Raw genomic sequence first — 17,696 nt, forward strand, 5'->3', positions numbered from 1 at the left:
GGAATGAACCTAAAAAAAAAATTTATACCTAATTTTTAACAAATATATCTGTTCTACCTCTTAACTCTCAATTCTCTCTATCTAGAGAATAAAACAAGTAATTTTTTTGAGCAGTCTTTTACTTAATTATATCAGGGCATTTTGGTCATTTTATCCAATTCCGTTAAATTTAACGGATTCCATCACCTTTACAATTTAATTCAAAGTACGGGGTGTCGTGTTGTATATTTTGAAACAACGAGAGGCTTTTCTATATATTAAGTTTACCACGGGAGTTTTTTTGTTTTTTACCCTATAATTTTTTACAAAAATTTTAAAAAATAGCAATCCAAATGGAAAGGGCCAGTAGTAGAAAATTGAATTAATGCCATTCATGTGCTTAGTGAGCACAATGTGCACGAGCTACATCAGGAAACAATTGGCTGGAGCATCAAGAACCCGCTCAATTAATCTACTAACTTTTTCAAGACAATTGACTCGTTCCACTGACCAAATCTTGTGGAACAAATCCTTGATACGAGACTACCGTGCCATGCATCGCAATTCCTCATTTTCTTTCACAGACTGGATATCTAGAATAAGAGTGGTCAAAGTTGATGCATGATGGATTATCTCTCCACCAACTGAACTTGACTTTGTATTAACACATTAAATTAGGGAATGTATTACATTATTAGGAGCTAGCGCCTGCTACCGGTCACAGACATTTGGCTCTCGAAGACCATTTAAATCGTCATCCAATTAGATGGACTATCTAGCCAACTTTCTCTAAAGGAGTTGACCACCACATGTACTATCGGGTGGCAGATCAAGGGTTCAAACTATACTTTCCATCAATGTGTCGTTATATGTGATTTCTTCTAAAATCATATGAGTGCGTGATGCATCCGTCTAATCCGATGGTGATTCAGTCCCCACCAATTTTCTGGGCAACCCCTCTGGAGTAGGCTAGAGTAGAAAAAAAAAATTCATGGGCAAGGCAAACCGGCATCCACCAGGACATGCCCTTTCTCTGGTCACGTTTAGCCTTTTTTCTTTCTTCTTGGTCCATAAATTCCAGAAAAGAAAAAAGTGAGGCATTCACTTGAAATAGACACTGGGGGACTTCAATGATTTCGCTTCCTTCACTTACTAACGGACGATGAAATTTTGGACCACCGAAAAATAGTGTGGACCTCAGTACAAAATCATAATACTTATTGTCCCTTAGCATTTGGCTCCAGTGGTAATAGTCAAACTTGAGTTCCTTATCAGCAAAGATGTCTGTTGGGTCTGTATTCGAAAACTTTCTGATGGAAATACCACTCCCCGGACAGGAGGATGTGTGGTGATCTCAGATGTTGCAGTACACAAAAAGTCTGTGTTTTTGCAATATAATTCGGCCCAGGGATGATTATGTATACGCCACCAAAGTGAAATGCTACGTACTTCGTTTTGATACCCTGCTTTCCTCCCTTGGCCCTTTTCAAAAGTGGTTGTTTCAGCTTTTACTTTAATAGTGTGCTAATCAGTCAATTAGGAACATGACGAACCTTTAACAAGATTTCCATCAAGTCCAGCTGAAAGGGTCTTTAGGCTAATTAATTAATTTGGTGGACCGCTCACCTTTTTTGATGCAGAGAATAGTAGTAGTACTGATATTTATATCACTACTGTTAGACGTCTGTGGATCTGATGTCTTGAGGGGAAAAAGCTACAAGTGCTAATTGGAAAAGGGAAAGAAAAGCTCCCCTGCTGATTCAAGGTCTCCCTCCAAACCCATCTTAATGATATTCCCTCCGTCCCAATTTGATAGTCATGTATTCCTTTTTCATCTGTCCCAAATTATAGTCCACTTTCCAATTGAAGAATGTAGTTGTATTTTAATTTTTCTAAAATACCCTTATTCAATGTAAGTAGTTGTTACTATAAACCTATCCCATTTAATGAGAGTTGATTCTTTTTTTACCATCAATTCAAGTTTCCATAAAATTGTACCATATTTAATGTGAGGGTATTTTAGAAAAATAGCAATCTAAATTTACTTTTCCAATAAAGTTAACTACTTTTTCTTAAACTGTGTGAAAAAAGAAACAAGACTATCAAAGTGGGACGGAGGAAGTACTTAATTTTTTCTTTCCCCGGCGACTATTTGGAAAACAGACACAAAAGTACTCTCCATCAGTCATTGAATTTTGGGTTCTAGAGGACAAACTAGAACACGAAATTTTACAATCCTGCAGGGAAAATCAATGACAATGGAGACACTCCAAAAAATCAATCCGTACTCGAGGAAAAAATGACAGAAAACGATAGCCTCAAGCTAAAAATCATCCTCGATGTCATAATCTCGTGCAAAATTATGAGAGTACAACGGGGGTGAAACTATGGGATACAAATGCGGGGATGCCCGGTGTCATAGAATTATACGTCGTCTTAAAATCTCTCTTAAAGCATTAAACATTCCAACATTTAGAAACTGCAGATTCCCGCAGCCAGAATTCTACAGTTCCACTTCTGTGGATTTTAGTATAACTTCGTTGACTTGTAACACACTAGTGACATGCCAACAGATACTCGTTCAATGTCAAGCGGCTATCAGCTTCCATCCCTATCAATGCTTAAGACAGCTTTTGCTGAGCGGAAAGATAAGAATTTCACGAACTATTATCCTCTGCCGCTATCTTTTTCATTTATCAAAAAATGTCTAGCAAAAATGATATGACGCCATGTATTTGAAAAAGACTCCGTAAAAGGGAAATCAATCTTGGGATGAAAAGAAAAGGCGTAGGGATGAGAGAGAATGCATTTGGAACCCAATTCTCGGATGGTTTATTCGTTTGCACCGACACATAAAGGCACATTCCACAACTAGCCCATGTCTGTACACCACTTCCGAAACCATCACGTTTGAACGAATTATTGGAGCAATGCAGCTTACTGCAACTCCCCCCCCCCCCTTTTTTTTTTTTTCTGGAAGCAGGGTATTCAAATCTTCGGTCCGACTAATCTTTTTGCAGTTTGAGAAGAGAGACTCCATCCCCTCGAACACGTTAAATCTGGGACTTGAATTCTAGTGAAAGAGATGGACAATACTTTTTAAGGAGGGTACGTGACCAACAAAGCTACCCAACTTATTGCAACTTCCCTTGAATCGTCATATTTATTAGATATATGCTGAAACGGCCAAAGAGTCTCTTCTGATATAGACATAAAGAATACAAGCGAAGCTCAATTATCAGTCCAGATATTTGGATTAATAGGCTACTCATTCTCTCTTTCTCTAGCACTAGAAATTAGTACGAAAAGAGAAAGAAAGCAGAGACGTCCATCTTAAAGGCTTATTGCCATGGTGGGACTTGGGAGTTTTCCTTGATAATATGATGAATTGAAGCCAAAAGTATCAATATTCAATTACGAGGCAGATCAGATGTGACTTAACTAGGACCGAGTACACAGTGCATATTATTCTCAAAAAGGCTGATCCAATTAAAGCAAGGTCAAAAGAAAGCTAAAATGAGATGTAAGAGCACGTGGGTTGCTGCTTCTTTACTGAGTAGGAGTTTATTAACAAGTACATTAGCCTTCAAATGCGTACGAGTATTGGTGAAAATGAAGAGACCAGGAAAGCTGGCTTCAGCAGGTCGTAGCCTGAACTTGAAATGAAGGGAATCCATTAGAGGACAATATCAGATTCAGATACAGTTAACCATTGGCCTTAGCTTCGATTATTGAAGTTCGCATTTCAACAAATGGGACTTCAATCATGTTAAAACTTGCGACTTTCGGTGGTGACCTTTTTTGTCCGGACTCCTAATGGTGTCTTTGAGCCGCCCCCCACATTGGCAACGAGCTCTTCACAGGAAGAAAGAAAGAAATATATATCAATTTCTTTCAGAACAAAACTCAGGCAACTGTTTTAAGTGCGATATAAGACGTTTCAGCCTGTGAATTTGTCCCAAATTTTGGAGCAACATGCAACATATGTTGTTAGTGTGGAGCGGATAAATATACGGATCCCAGAATTCGTGGAAAACTAAATATTACTGGTGAGACAATTACTGATTCTGCACAGATGAGAATGAATTGTTTTCCCTCCACTTAAGGTAAATTAATCTCCCCAATTCCCCAAAACCCAAAAGTTTTTGGCCCTTGGATGCAGAGGGGACATGAATTGGTCGGTGTTGCGGGCGTATGAACTTGCCAAACGAGACCTCATCCAAATCAGGTTACAAATACTAGGTATTTGTGCGTTGGAATCTGAAAAATGGGAAAATACTCGTACGAGTCTAGTGATGTAGCAATTCAATTATATGGTGTAAAGGGTCTTACACGCTGATTTAAGAATTAAGACCAGAAACCGGTGCCAAATTAGTTAAAAGAACAATAAAGGAAGTGGATCGCCTTTACATCCTGAGAGTACAGAACACACTAATTAAATTTGACCAGTCCATTTTGTATCGAACATCGTGCATGACGTTTCTCCCACGCCATCCATCACCACCATTTTCGCTCACTGAATCTCGTGTTTCAGCTATGAGCCAACTTGTCCCCCATTTTAAAGAAGCGATGAAATGCACATTACAGATTCAATTAAAAAAAAAAAAAAAAAGCACTACGCTTGGCTCTGATGTCCGTTTGATGAATTTAGATTACATCACTAATGACTAAGCCGTCTGTGCTGTCAGTTCCCTTCTTCATTGCAGAAATCAGCCCCATAATCACTACTGCTGATATTTACTACCCATGGTGAATACGGCTTTAAACTGCACCATTACTCACTTGAATCTATGCATTAATTACGGCCAAGACTTGGTAAATGTTCACAACGAGTTGGGCTGGGCAGCAACATTTTGATCAGTGACACCGGTGCATGACAATTCGTACAACAAGACAACATCCACCATGGAAACAGAGAGACGACGGATTCACTCCCTAGTCTGCAATAACATCTCAATTATTTACGCCAGCACCTTTCCTGCCGCTTCCTAACAAGAGCACATCTGTATGGACTAAACGGGGTAATATCAACAATGCTGGAATGACCGACCATCAACCACAAGCTCAGCCAAGGCGGCACCACTGGCAGGGCCATTCAGGGTCCCCCCAACAGCTATGTCCAGTCCCCACAAAACACCCCTTTACACCAGGCATTTCCCCTATAACTGGCACTCCATCATCCGTGCACGGCAAAGAGCACGGTTGCTCTGCCTTTACTGTTGCTTCACCTTCCGTTAGGTGGCTTTATACATTGCCAGCTACTCTCTTGAGCACTCCTTATGGATTCTGGGACAGGTGATATTTGCTCCGGATCATCCGGAACCTCAGCCTCTGCTGACATTCCACATATGTAAACTTCCCCAGTCAAAAATTTAACCACCAAAACAGACCACAACCTTCTTAATCAACACAACTGGGAACACCAAATAAATTGTAATCATACTCATTACTAGCAATTGTCACCTTTAGCGAATGAACTACTTGTTCAATCATCACTACTATTTCATTTTTGTTTACTACAAATTTCGGTCTCATTTGGATTGTTATTTGGGTATTTTTAGGAGTTTTTATAAAAAAATATATATATATACTGTAATAACTGATGCACGTGAAATAAAAAGATGATCCAAAATTATACCGTCCATAGAAAATGCGGAAATGTATAGAAACACATGACCGATGACAGGTTTGCTGGTACGATCTTGAAATTCACGGCCGTATAGTAGTGGAACTCGAAAATTGCTTCCACTTCCACAGCACACCTATTGGACGAGGATAGACTTCTGGGTCCATGGGCTTCCCACCTTGGGCCATACAATAACTCAGGAACAGTGCATGCGGAGTCATAGCATCTGGATCATTGGGTTCCAAGATGACACGATGCTGTGGGCTTTAAGCCCAGACACCCTAAACAAGGAGCTAGACGGCGACAATTTTAAGGCCCGAGAGGCAGCACAACGGCATTAGCGTTGATCCTTGTCCCTCCCTCCAGCACCACCTCCCTAGCTCTACCCTCCACGACCTCCACCTCCTCCAGCTTCCCAGTCACCACCTCAAGGCCACATATTCCTCAATCGCCTTGTTTAAAAGCGTTTTGGCAAAGAGCCGAGGATTCACTTGGGCCGTTGTCTCCGTTGTACCGATAGTCCTGGGGCTTTTGGGTGGGCCGTCGATCCAAGCAGGGAGTTTTGACACTGGAGTTTTATACAATGGGCTCCCCGAAGATGATGATGATGCTTCGGTGATGGCTAGATTGAGGGGACGGAACCGTACGACTGGGGACCATTGAGCTCCCACTTGAGATCCTCGGTGACACATTTTGAGTGCCAAACCAGTGCCACCTCTAATATTATGCCAAGTGTCATGTTATTATTTATATTTTAATTTTTTAAAAATTCAAATTAATTTAATTTAACACAAATTAACTCTATCCTCTAACACTTTGAACCAAACCAACCAACCGGTCTGATTCCATTACCAATACTTTCGTTCAGCAACCACTCAAGATCTGATTGGCATGGGAAAAAGAAAAAGATACCCCTAAACAATTGCCTCCAAGCAACCGTAGCCTAAAACATACTTTCGTTCATCGTTGATTGCTTAGAACAATCAACCGTAGCCTAATAAGCGCAAAATAGCAGCCGCCGACTATTGAAGCAAATTGACTACAAAGATTCAGGAAGTACTCAATCAAGAACGCCCAACCATCCCTAGCTTTCTCCAGCAAAGAACGTTTCACATCATTCAGGTAATTATCCAACCTTGCATCCAGTTTAAGTCTTGAGTTTTTCCAGCTTTGATTTATTAAATCAACATCACTATTTGTTCCATGATCTTGATTTCGAATTTCAATTTTTTTAATATTAAGAAAGTTAGGAAATAGACAACAACTCGTAAGTATTTTAACAACTCATAAGCAATATCACCCTACCTTATGTTATGCAATTTTATATCTTCATTTTCAATTTCCATTAAAGTGAAATTTACATTGAATTGTGAGTTTGGAAAGATTAAATATTAATTGAGTGGTCAAATTGACTACTTACACGCTAATTGTAATATACCTGGAAAATAAGTTACTTTGTGGGATTAAAAAATTATTTATTATTTCAAGAATTGTTATAAATTTTACTAATGTACCAAATTAAAAAAAAAGATACAAGAAGTAACAATAGTTTTTCTGACTAGTTGCAAGTAGTAGTAGTGAACAAAACCAAAATTCTCCCAACATCAAATGAGTAAATCACAGTTTCAAACTAAAAATGCCACTTGAATACATAGAAATGCCCACCACATAAGAATTATCGTGGAATCTATAATGAGATAAAAAAAGATGTATATTTCCAAATCAACCAGCTAAACGAAGCTAACATACTCGTTTAATGAATCATAAAGCAAACGTGTAACAGCCATTATATTTACAAATATTTCAGCACACAACTCCAAATGTAGTTCGTATACAGGAAGATCAACAAACAGCATAAGCTGATACAGAACCAAACAAGACTACAGCCTGAATTTAGCATCAAACCAAGTTCAACAACCTAGAACTAGACTAAACTTCAACAACAGAAACGATATGGGGAACCTTCTGGCAATCAAAGGGCAAGCTAACATACTGGCAGGCGAACTCCTTAGCAATCTCAAATGCCAATTCGCCATGTTTCCATCGTTTCCTCTGTTTCAGAAGGAAGACTGACACTTCTCCAGCAATTTTTCTGCATTGCAAAATATCAAAAATTTTGCTGTTATATTTTCTAAACCATTGCAGCAAGTGTTGCGACTACCATTTGTTTTACCTACAGTGAGATCACCAAAAGTCAAGTTCCTTCCAGCAAGGCAAAGACCACAGAAGAAAAATGAAAGGGTGAAAAACAAATGATTCCACAATGTTTAGAATACGTCAACGAAAACTTTGAAATTCATGCAACAACCACCTCTGAATTATGAAAAGTAAACCAAAGACATTAAGGTTAATTACAAATAGATTAAACAAAGACATCACAAACTTAACATCACTATTCAACTAATTCTAGTCATGGATTTTAGTAAAGGTAAAATGAAACTAGCAGGACAAAATATATTTTGGCTTACAAAAAGGCGAACAGATAGAAATAAGAAAATCAGAGAAGGCTATAATATATCAACTTAAACTAAAATTTGCAAAGAGAAATGATATAGTTATGAAACTTGGAGGTGTAAATCAAATAACCAAGTTATGTAAGAAAAAAATAGCATGCTTGAGAACTGGTCTGAGATGACCGATTGTAATATTGCAGCTGTACTGAAAACTCTCTTCCAGACCATATTTCAGCCCCATGACTGAGATCCAATGATGGATTTATTTAACACAAGGTCTTGTCCATCTTTGTTCAAAGTCAAGTACTTTTAAAGACAATACTCCCCAGAACAGGATGAAATGCTATTCACTGAATATTGTCTGCAGATTCATGTTTTGACCATAAAAATCATTAGTTCACAGTTTATATAAATGAGGGCTGTCTGGTGCAAAAATCAACACCATTGCCATTGCCAGCATTTTTTTCAGCAAACTCTTCCATCAGTTGCAATTAGAAGGTGTGTAAGCTCCACTATTTCCAATCAGAAAAGGAAACATTGGGTCTTTTTGCTTTGCTTTTTCAAATTTGGTCATTTCAATGGTTACAAATGATTCAGTTGTATTGTCTTCCATGCCATCATGTATCTTCAAATTAATTCCATTTTCATTTCATTAATTTCAATAGGATTAGAAGAAAACAAGCAGCCAAGATAAAATATACCTGCTGCAGCCCTAAAGGCCTTAGAGGAGTTGAATCATCCTCTAGGTGACCCCAAAATTCCTGCTCGTCTGCTAACCATAGCACCAGTGTCTCTGTTAGACGAGCTAGTAAGCCTTTTTGTAATATTTCTAGACTGGACTGGATTACAAAACCAAATACCTACTTAACATCTCCCTAGCGTGTTACAATTTCAAAACCAAGTACACTTCTATTTCTTTCGTTCTTTCTACAAGCAACAAACTGTGAGCAAAAAGATTTGCTGCATGACAAAGCTATAATAATGGAGCATTTCATCTTACTTTCTTCCAAGCAACTGAAGAAAAGAAAGACAAAATTCCAGGCCGAGAAAAACCATATATCATCATAAATACTTGTAACGATTGATAGTTGCTAGGGTGCTTCACATTTAATTGTAGAAAAACTATAACTTCCTTTACAAATCATAAACAAACAAGTAAAATATAACACAATAATACTCAAAACTGAAAATACAATTGAAATTAAAGTTGATTCAAAAAAACTGAACAGCATAAATAAGTGGATAAATTAGTAACTAACCAATGTGTCTGACTAATCTCAAGTTCTTTACTCTTCCATATATGCTCATAGCCTGAAGAAATAGACAAGACCCATATCCCGAATTCAACAGATAAGCTCAAAAAAGTAATCTTTTGAAATAAAACGCCATAACCAAAAAACAACAAAACAAAGTGAAAATCAAGAAAATGAAACTTAAATAAAAGAAAAAGGACCTGGCGAAGAGTTTCTTCAGAGGTGGAGTGGGAAAGATGGCCCACAAAAATCGTGCAATAGGGGTCACCAATCACCTTTGGATCGCCGAAAGGGTCATCTGCAAGAAAATGAGCACATAAAAAATTGGGGAAAATGGCAAAAAAGAAATTACAAGAACCTGGGAAGGAAATCAGCAATAGGAAAAGAACCTGGAACGCTGCACAATTGGGATCCTCGGTGAAGTTGATCCAATCTTCTTCCTCCTTCTACAACTCAGCCATGAAGTACATGAAATTGCCTCTTGCCGGAGCTCGAAAGAGAAGGGGACCAACCGGTGAGGCAATCGGCAGTGAAGATGCCTTTGACGGTGAGCCAATCGGCAGTGAAGATGAGCCAATCAAAAGGACTTCATCGGAGGAAGAAGGAATCGGCAGTGAAGGGTTTGAAGGGTTTGAAGGAAGTGAAGCCAATCAATGATGAAAGTATTGGTAATGGAATCAGACCGGTTGGTTGGTTTGGTTCAAAGTGTTAGAGGATAGAGTTAATTTGTGTTAAATTAAATTAATTTGAATTTTTAAAAAATTAAAATGTAAATAATAACATGACACTTGGCATAATATTAGAGGTGGCACTGGTTTGGCACTCAAAATGTGTCACCGAGGATCCCAAGTGTTGAGCTCCTCGGAGAGTAAGCGGTGGAGAATCAGATTGAAGCTGGGAGGGACGAGAGGGGCCTCCAGCCTTGCCTGAGGCAGCACAGGCGACGGAGGATTTCTCGCCAAAATTGGCAGAAGGAATACCCTTGCTCCAGAAGTTGGACAGGAATCAAGAATTAGTGTTGCATTTTTATTAACCGAAAATTCTCAAGAATCTCAACTTAATTCTGTAGATTATATATTTTACTAATTTGCTTAACAACCCCTTTTCAACTTTGTAGTTTTTCCAGAAGTTTCCAAAAACCACCACCTGGGACTGGGAGTCGTCACTGCTGAGTTGATTATTCCTTGACTTCTTCTCTCTTTTCCCAGAGCACAGAATATTGAAAACCAACAAAACTCTAGACCAAACCAATGGCAACTGCTGCCGCAACGGAACCACGGGATAAATATAGCATAGGCTTGCAGCTTCAATAATATCACCCGTCAATATTTTTGTTTGGATAGAGTATTATTTGGAATAATTACTATAGCACTTTTTGTGATGTGATGTATGTGAGATAAAAAGTTGATTGGGAATATAAAAAAGTGAGTTGGGAAATGTGTTTATGATGCAAGCGAAATATTATTTGAAATAATATGTATATCCAAACACTCCCATATATATTATTGATAATCATAAAACTCCAAGCAAAGGAAAGTCACACACTACCATCACCCGCCGATTAATCCATATTTTATGCTATGTATGTAGTCTGATTTCATCCAAAAGAAAAAGCAAAGACGCCTCATTTGTTTCTAATTGGTTTGGGTTGAGTTGGTCTCAGTAGCACTTTTTCAAAACTTTCAGCTGCTGTTGCCATGCATGCGGAGCTCTTAGTCTTAGGGCCCTCCTTATCTCATCTCATAGGTCTAAGCCAGCAGCCACTAAACTAAGGCGACAGAAATTCCATTAGCCGAACATTAGCCATTCCCTCTTCTTTTACATCATCAGAGGAATGATTAGTTTTTGCCATTAACGACTTCTTCTTCTTTTTTTTTTGGGTATTAAAATGCCATTAACCACTTAAAGAAAGCAAACTAGTGCTTGCCAATTCGACTGCATGAATTAGGTGCATGATCTAACACCCCTATTATCGGTCCAAACTAACCTTTTTTTTTTAAAATTTTTGCTTTACCTTTTTGTGGGCGTTGAGATAAAGCCAGTATAAATATCTTGCTTAAATATAATTAATTGACGCAAAGGTTCTTGAGCAAATTGTTAATCTGCAGCAATCCATCCACTAAAATAAATTACAGGGAGCATTTTTTCTTTTTTTTGTTGCCTCTTGTTCCTCATAAATCAATCATCCATAAAATTAATTTGGCTACACTCTCCCTTTCAGTGCCACTTCCACTCTATTCAATACATACATGGACAACAAAGTCTTTTTTTTTTTTTGCTGAGTATCTAAGAAAATATAAAGACATTGAGAAAGGGTTGGATTAAATGAATGAAAAAGTAAGAGAAATTGTAAATGCAAAGATTTGAATTTAAAACTTTTCATTTTTAAAAAAAATTAAAGAAGAAAAAAAAAAGAGCCTTTGAAAGCGTTCGCCGACAAAGCCTCCCGTAAAGACCTTACGTCGTAATCAAACGGAGCAACATGTAGAGCATCACGTCGTAATCTGAAAGGAAAAATAAAAAACATGGATTTGGATGGAAATGTTAAAAGTTTGAGAATTGCTGCGTACCCTCCCCAAGACTCTTCTGCAATAATTTCATTCACCTCTAAAATAGACTCAATTTACATTCACAATCTCGACAAAGTAGCTCACTAGGTGCCATAACCCACCCCCAAAAAAAACAAAACAAAAAAACTACTCAAATGCATCCTCAGTTTTAAGCATTAACCATGCATCCTCTCATTTTGTATCAAAACTCTTCTGCCTGGATTCTTCCTCCGCGAACCATCAGCATTAATCTTCGCCCCACCACCACAAGCAGGACTCTAAATTTTGTATGCATTCTCATGGAGTCAGAAATGGGCGGTCAGGCATAAGGACCCACAGATCCAGAGTTAACATCAAAATCACAGTCGCCGGCGGCCCACAAATGGCAAAAGTCTATGGTCCTCCAAGTCGCAAAGCCATCTTAGCTTCAAACCCTGAGTCATGATAAGTAGTTGAATTGCGGGCAAAATTATTACAACAAAGAACAAAAGGGAGTAGGACAATAATTCCCCGTCCAGATAAAATGTGTTTGGGCGGTTGTCATCAATAAAAGCCGGAATGCCCACAAATCGAATGGAGAAAATTTTAGCAGTCTTACAAAATGCTTTGATGCTCCTAGTTAAGAAAGGACAATAAACCGGCTTTTATACCAACTTATCACTCCCTAACTCCGTGGGACTGGCACCAAATATAAAGTTTAAAGCCAAATTGAAACATGAAACCATAGCACTTTGGTCCTAACTGATTCATTGGCGCATTTATATAATTGACACGAGATGAAGAACATACAAAGAAATGGAAAAAAAAAAAAAAAGGCAATCGTAGCAAAAGCGCATGAATTCGATCAATTTACACATATATTTAGCGCAATCATGAGTTTAATGGATGAAATAAAACAACACCAATACCAAAGGACCAGAAAATGGGTGGTGGAGGTTGGGGTGGGGGGGGGGAGTAAAAAAGAAATAAATGCATTTCTTGATTAATAATATGGCCAGATAATTAAGACAGGTGAACAAGTAGCTTTTATGATTTCTGTCCAATTAGGCTGCGTCGAATGTCGATCACTGATATTTGGATGCGTTCGTGGAAAAAGGTCGCATGTGTAGCTGTAGCGGGTGAGAAGTCATCATCGATTTTTAAGTACTTTGCTGTTGAAATGAGATGCTACAACGAAATGGAAGCTGATATCTCGTCAGAAAAGCTCTCTCTCCAATTTCTATCCTTCTTCACAAGATAGACGGTGACTCTTAACCTAACTCTGAAGATCAAGGGGCTCCACCCATTTGGACAAATTCCCTTCCATGTTGTCGTGGGACTTTTAGCTCTCGTTTAACGCTACATATATATATATATATATATATATATATATATATTTTTTTTTTTTTTTTTTTTTTTTTTTTTTGCTTGCCTTGAGTTTTCGGTCCCTGAGAACTTGGAAGGATTAATCGCGGCTTCCATTTTCCAAACTGCTCGGCTTGGTTAGTTTTCTGCATGCCCTTTTGTTTTCTTCATTAGAAGGATAAGAGCTAGGAAAAAAGAAGACTACTGGAAGTGGAAACTCCCTCATCTCTCTCCATGAAGCTACTGAGAAAATCAAATGCATGAAAGTGAAACTCACTATCACTTTCTTTTCTTTTCTCGTTCTTTTTTTTTTTTTTTTTTGGAGCTAAGTCAATACCCCTTGACTCTTGATTAAAATTTAAGAGAAAATAAAAAAAAATTAATGGTAGTTACAAAAAAAATTTTATGTCCGACTAAACTTCTTTGCAATCTTACGACACAAAATGCAGGAAGCTGTACGTAAAACTTTTCTTTACCATCTCACGCTTGCAAAGGTCTGAGGTTGGAGATTGGTCATGTTTGTTTGCCTCTAGCTTGGAGTGGCTTGCGCTTGAGTTAAATATGGTAGAATCCCATTTGATATATGGATACTGTTCTGGATTAGGTTGATGGCACTTCAATAATTGGATGACATAATTAAGGACCTCGCTAGCCCGCAAAAGAATTTTGAACTATACAATCAGATGAATAATGCAAGCCATTATCGACTTGAACTGTCTAATCAACGACCCATGTTTTTAACTTTAATGATGCCATCACAACTGTTTCTCTTTTTAAGTGGAACATTTTTTGACTGCTATCTGTTAACTAATCCCTCTTTGTTTTGCCTAAGAAATAATGACCCCATGCCGAAGTAGGTAATGACATGCACGGGATTGAACATATAACGCTGATGGCGACTTTGGCATCTGCTAGGACTATTTCTAATTGTTACGATAAAACCATGCAAGAATTGCCAGTCAACCCCATGCATGTTGAGACAAAAATTGGCCAGAGCAGATTACGAATTAGGTAAAAGCTATGTTCTTAACCCGATGATTATCAGAAAGTAATTGTGGACTAAGTCAAAAGCTCAATGAATGATCGCTACTGTTAGTGATCGCGTGCCCTTAACGCTGGAAGCCACAGCCTTCTTGACGAAGCTTGCCAAAGTTTCGAGCATAAAAAACCTTGCCACAAAGATAAACACTTAGCGGTAGGCTACATCTTAGAAACATGCATTCATTTGTTGCTAAAACTCAACTTAGCACAATTAACTTAATATAGTCAGGTTGAAATGCAAAATCTGTGTACGGAACTGCAAATGTTAATTAATGCAAGATCTGAAGCATTTCTTCAGATTTCTTAGTCAACCGTATCTTCATGTGTTTTATATCCTAGTTCACTTTTTCTACATTAATAAAAAAATCTCGTGCTTTTGTGATTTTCTCCAAAATTGATCGAACTAGAAAGGAACATTCCTTCATTTTTCATCGTCAAAAGGAAACCCTTTTTCATCAAATCACTATTATGTTTTCATAATTCAATTTTTTGTACATTAAAAAATCTAGCCAAGCACTGTGTGACAGACGGCTGTCACAGGAGAGGTTCGAATCGAAATCGGTGAAAAGGTATGATACCAATTCTAACGTCTCGGCAAATTCAAGGGACTTCTTTTTCACTTTTATTGTCAAGAATGAAGATATATGAGTCACCATGACTAGAATCCTGTAGTGTTTGTGTGGTAATTTGTGCCATCCTCGAGCTTTTAATCCTCTTCTTACAATTGGTACTAGATGTGCATGTCTACCGAGAGAGGTAGAAAATTAGAGCACTTCTCCTTCTAGTGAAAAGAATACTTATTAATGATACAATTTGGTGAGGCGTATGTCATGTTCATAATCGCTAGAGACTTGTGATCTGTTCCTATTATGTTTTGCAGTACGCGAATTTCTTTGGTGATTTATAGATGCAAGACATAGATCAACCTTACACAACAGAAAATGCCAGTTAGTGTAGAGTACGATGACCAGAAAGGTCAATGTTAGCGACCACTTCCCAAACAAATGGTTGCCACAATATTAATTGTTTCAAAAGTGTTGCAGTGTGATTTATCAGTGGCAATGGATACAGAAACCCCTGATGATGCAGAAGAAATGCATGTATTACAAGGCGCTTACAAAATACAAAGTACTCCCACACCTTCTTGCTTTTAAATCTTTAAAGAAGCTTTTGAAACTAGAGTCAGAATGGCATGCCCTTGTCATTCAAGAAGGGTCCATGAAGATGGTTGAAATAAGTGGTCATGCTGGAAACCTCAGATCATGTCATATTTGTCTCTGTCTTTGTTTAAGAAATGAAATGGATAAAAACCAACGGCTTCCCCTGTCTTGAGGTCTGGTGGTATGCAGTTGGAGGATGACAGTTTTGGATTGAAATGCGGCTTTTTGGTAGCTTTCCATCTGTTTTGATGCGACTTTCGTTACTGAGATTGCTATATAATAAGCATTTAGCACATACTTTTCAGTTAATAATTTCGCAAATTGAGGCAAACAAACCCAGATTGGATATTCAAACTTTGATCATTTAAAAGTGAAACAAAAGCTAGCAGCTTTTAAATAGTGGACTACTAAGAATACCATCATATTGTGACTGCCTATGCCTTTACTAGTAGTAGTTGCTTTTCTGACATGTATACGGACCAAGAAGATCAAGGGGTTTTAGATCTCCCAGCTAAGCCATCATGATTTTGTGGCACAACGAACTTGAATAGATCTCCTCCCAAAAAAAAAAGGGAACTTGAATAGATCGTGGCACTATGACAAGCGTTTACAAAGAGGAACAAAAACCATTTCTTTGTTGGGGCTTCTATGCTATACTTTATCGAGTACGACTTATTCCGGCAAAATTCTTTATGAACTTTGATTTTCCCGAAGCTAGGAGGAAAAAAGGCCACTTCAATATCCAAGTTGATTTGCATTATGCTGTCCTCTTAACTTAGATAAAAGGGAGAAGAAAAAAATTACTCCCTCCGTCCCGTTTTGTTAGTCTTGATTTTTTCTTCACACAGATTAAGAAAGTGTAATTAATTTGATTGGAAACATAAATTTAGATTAATAATTTCCTAAAATACCCTTATGCTAATCACGAAAAGTGCCAATTAATATCAGCTAATGGGTTAGTATTGGAAAAACCCAACGTATTCAATGTAGTAGGTTAGTATTTAATAACAATGTATTAATAACAAGATATTTAATAAGGGTATTTTAGATAATTTGAAAGATTACTACATTTTTTAATGGGAAAGTGGACTACAATTTGGGACAGACGAAAAAGGAAAACAACACTATCAAAGTGGGACGGAGGGAGTACTTCAAGAAAGAAAGAGAATGAGTTAACGAAAAACCTCCAAGAAAACCAAACGTTGTTATTATTAATTGTTATTCGCGTTTGTCTCTCTCTTTCGAGCAATAAATATTTCACTTGTATCATAAACATATTTTTTAATTCACCTTTTTATCTCACATACATCATATCACAAAAAATAAAATAATAATTATTTTAAATAATACGCTGTCTATCCAAACAAACCCAATGGTAACAGTTAATTCTGAAGAAATGGTCAAAATCGTGAAACACAAGTGCCCCGATACATTATTGATTTCTTCAATCAAATCAATTGACAAGATGCAACTTCTTCAGCACTTTAGAAAGAAAGCGTTTTGCCTTGCTTTTTTGTTCTCTCGGCGTCTTATCGGATTACGTGGACAATTTTTATTTTGCCCCCCAGCAAAAACACCTTATTAATAGATACCCATGCAATATCGGAGAAATTAATAAGCCATTCTAATCTAACTAATCATTTAGATCGCTACCCCCGGGGAGAGAGAGAGAGAGAAGCCCAGTCCAATTATAGGGGAAAGGAAAGCATTCCAAAAAAGAAGGGGGACAGGATTTAATCAAAGTGGTTAGAGCGGAGCGCTTGATTAGAAATTAGATTAGCTTAGAAGAAAGAGGGAGATTGGGGGCGGGGGGAAGGAAGGATGCATACGGCTTACGATAGCGGGAATCATGGGACGTGTGGGTGCTACTAATATGCACCTCCGTCCAAGTTTCGAATCCCAACGAACAGATGCTGTCTTTTTCGAGGATCGTTACATGCAATAAATTATACTGCTACTAATAAAGGAAGAAAAGATAATTATTACTAACAAATCTTCATCTCCATTCTCTGCTGTTATTATTATCATTCCCGGCCAAAAGTTTAATGCGATATAGCTGGCGAGGGCCCCATTCTTTTTTCCCCTTTTTTTTATGTGACGTTGGTCGTCCTTTGCCTTTCTTCTTGCCTGCTGCCTACTGGTGCTAGTATTGTTCGGCATAGTTATCTCCAATGATGGTTCAAAAGCAGACAGCTGCAGTTTACTTTGAAAAAAAAAAATCTTCATTTTTTGTTTCGTTTATTTTTATTTTGCATCACGGGGTTGAAGAAAAAGTCGAGGTAGTTGCGGGT

General features: G+C 37.8%; 1 long non-coding RNA gene and 1 pseudogene across 1 annotated transcript; both read right to left on the bottom strand.

Annotated features, from left to right (window-relative positions):
* Positions 1-5,362: 5,362 nt before the first annotated feature.
* LOC113698932 (D-amino-acid oxidase-like) lies at positions 5,363-6,344 on the bottom strand (annotated as a pseudogene).
* A 954-nt stretch (positions 6,345-7,298) lies between these two features.
* Positions 7,299-10,541, bottom strand: LOC140010479 (uncharacterized). Its single transcript, XR_011817773.1, has 4 exons — positions 9,701-10,541; positions 9,512-9,609; positions 9,318-9,369; positions 7,299-7,697 (listed from the first exon to the last, which is right to left on the bottom strand). It is a non-coding gene; the product is annotated as an uncharacterized lncRNA (long non-coding RNA).
* Positions 10,542-17,696: the final 7,155 nt, after the last annotated feature.

This window comes from Coffea arabica, chromosome 7c, assembly GCF_036785885.1.
Source record: "Coffea arabica cultivar ET-39 chromosome 7c, Coffea Arabica ET-39 HiFi, whole genome shotgun sequence".
In the NCBI taxonomy this organism is placed as follows: domain Eukaryota; kingdom Viridiplantae; phylum Streptophyta; class Magnoliopsida; order Gentianales; family Rubiaceae; genus Coffea; species Coffea arabica.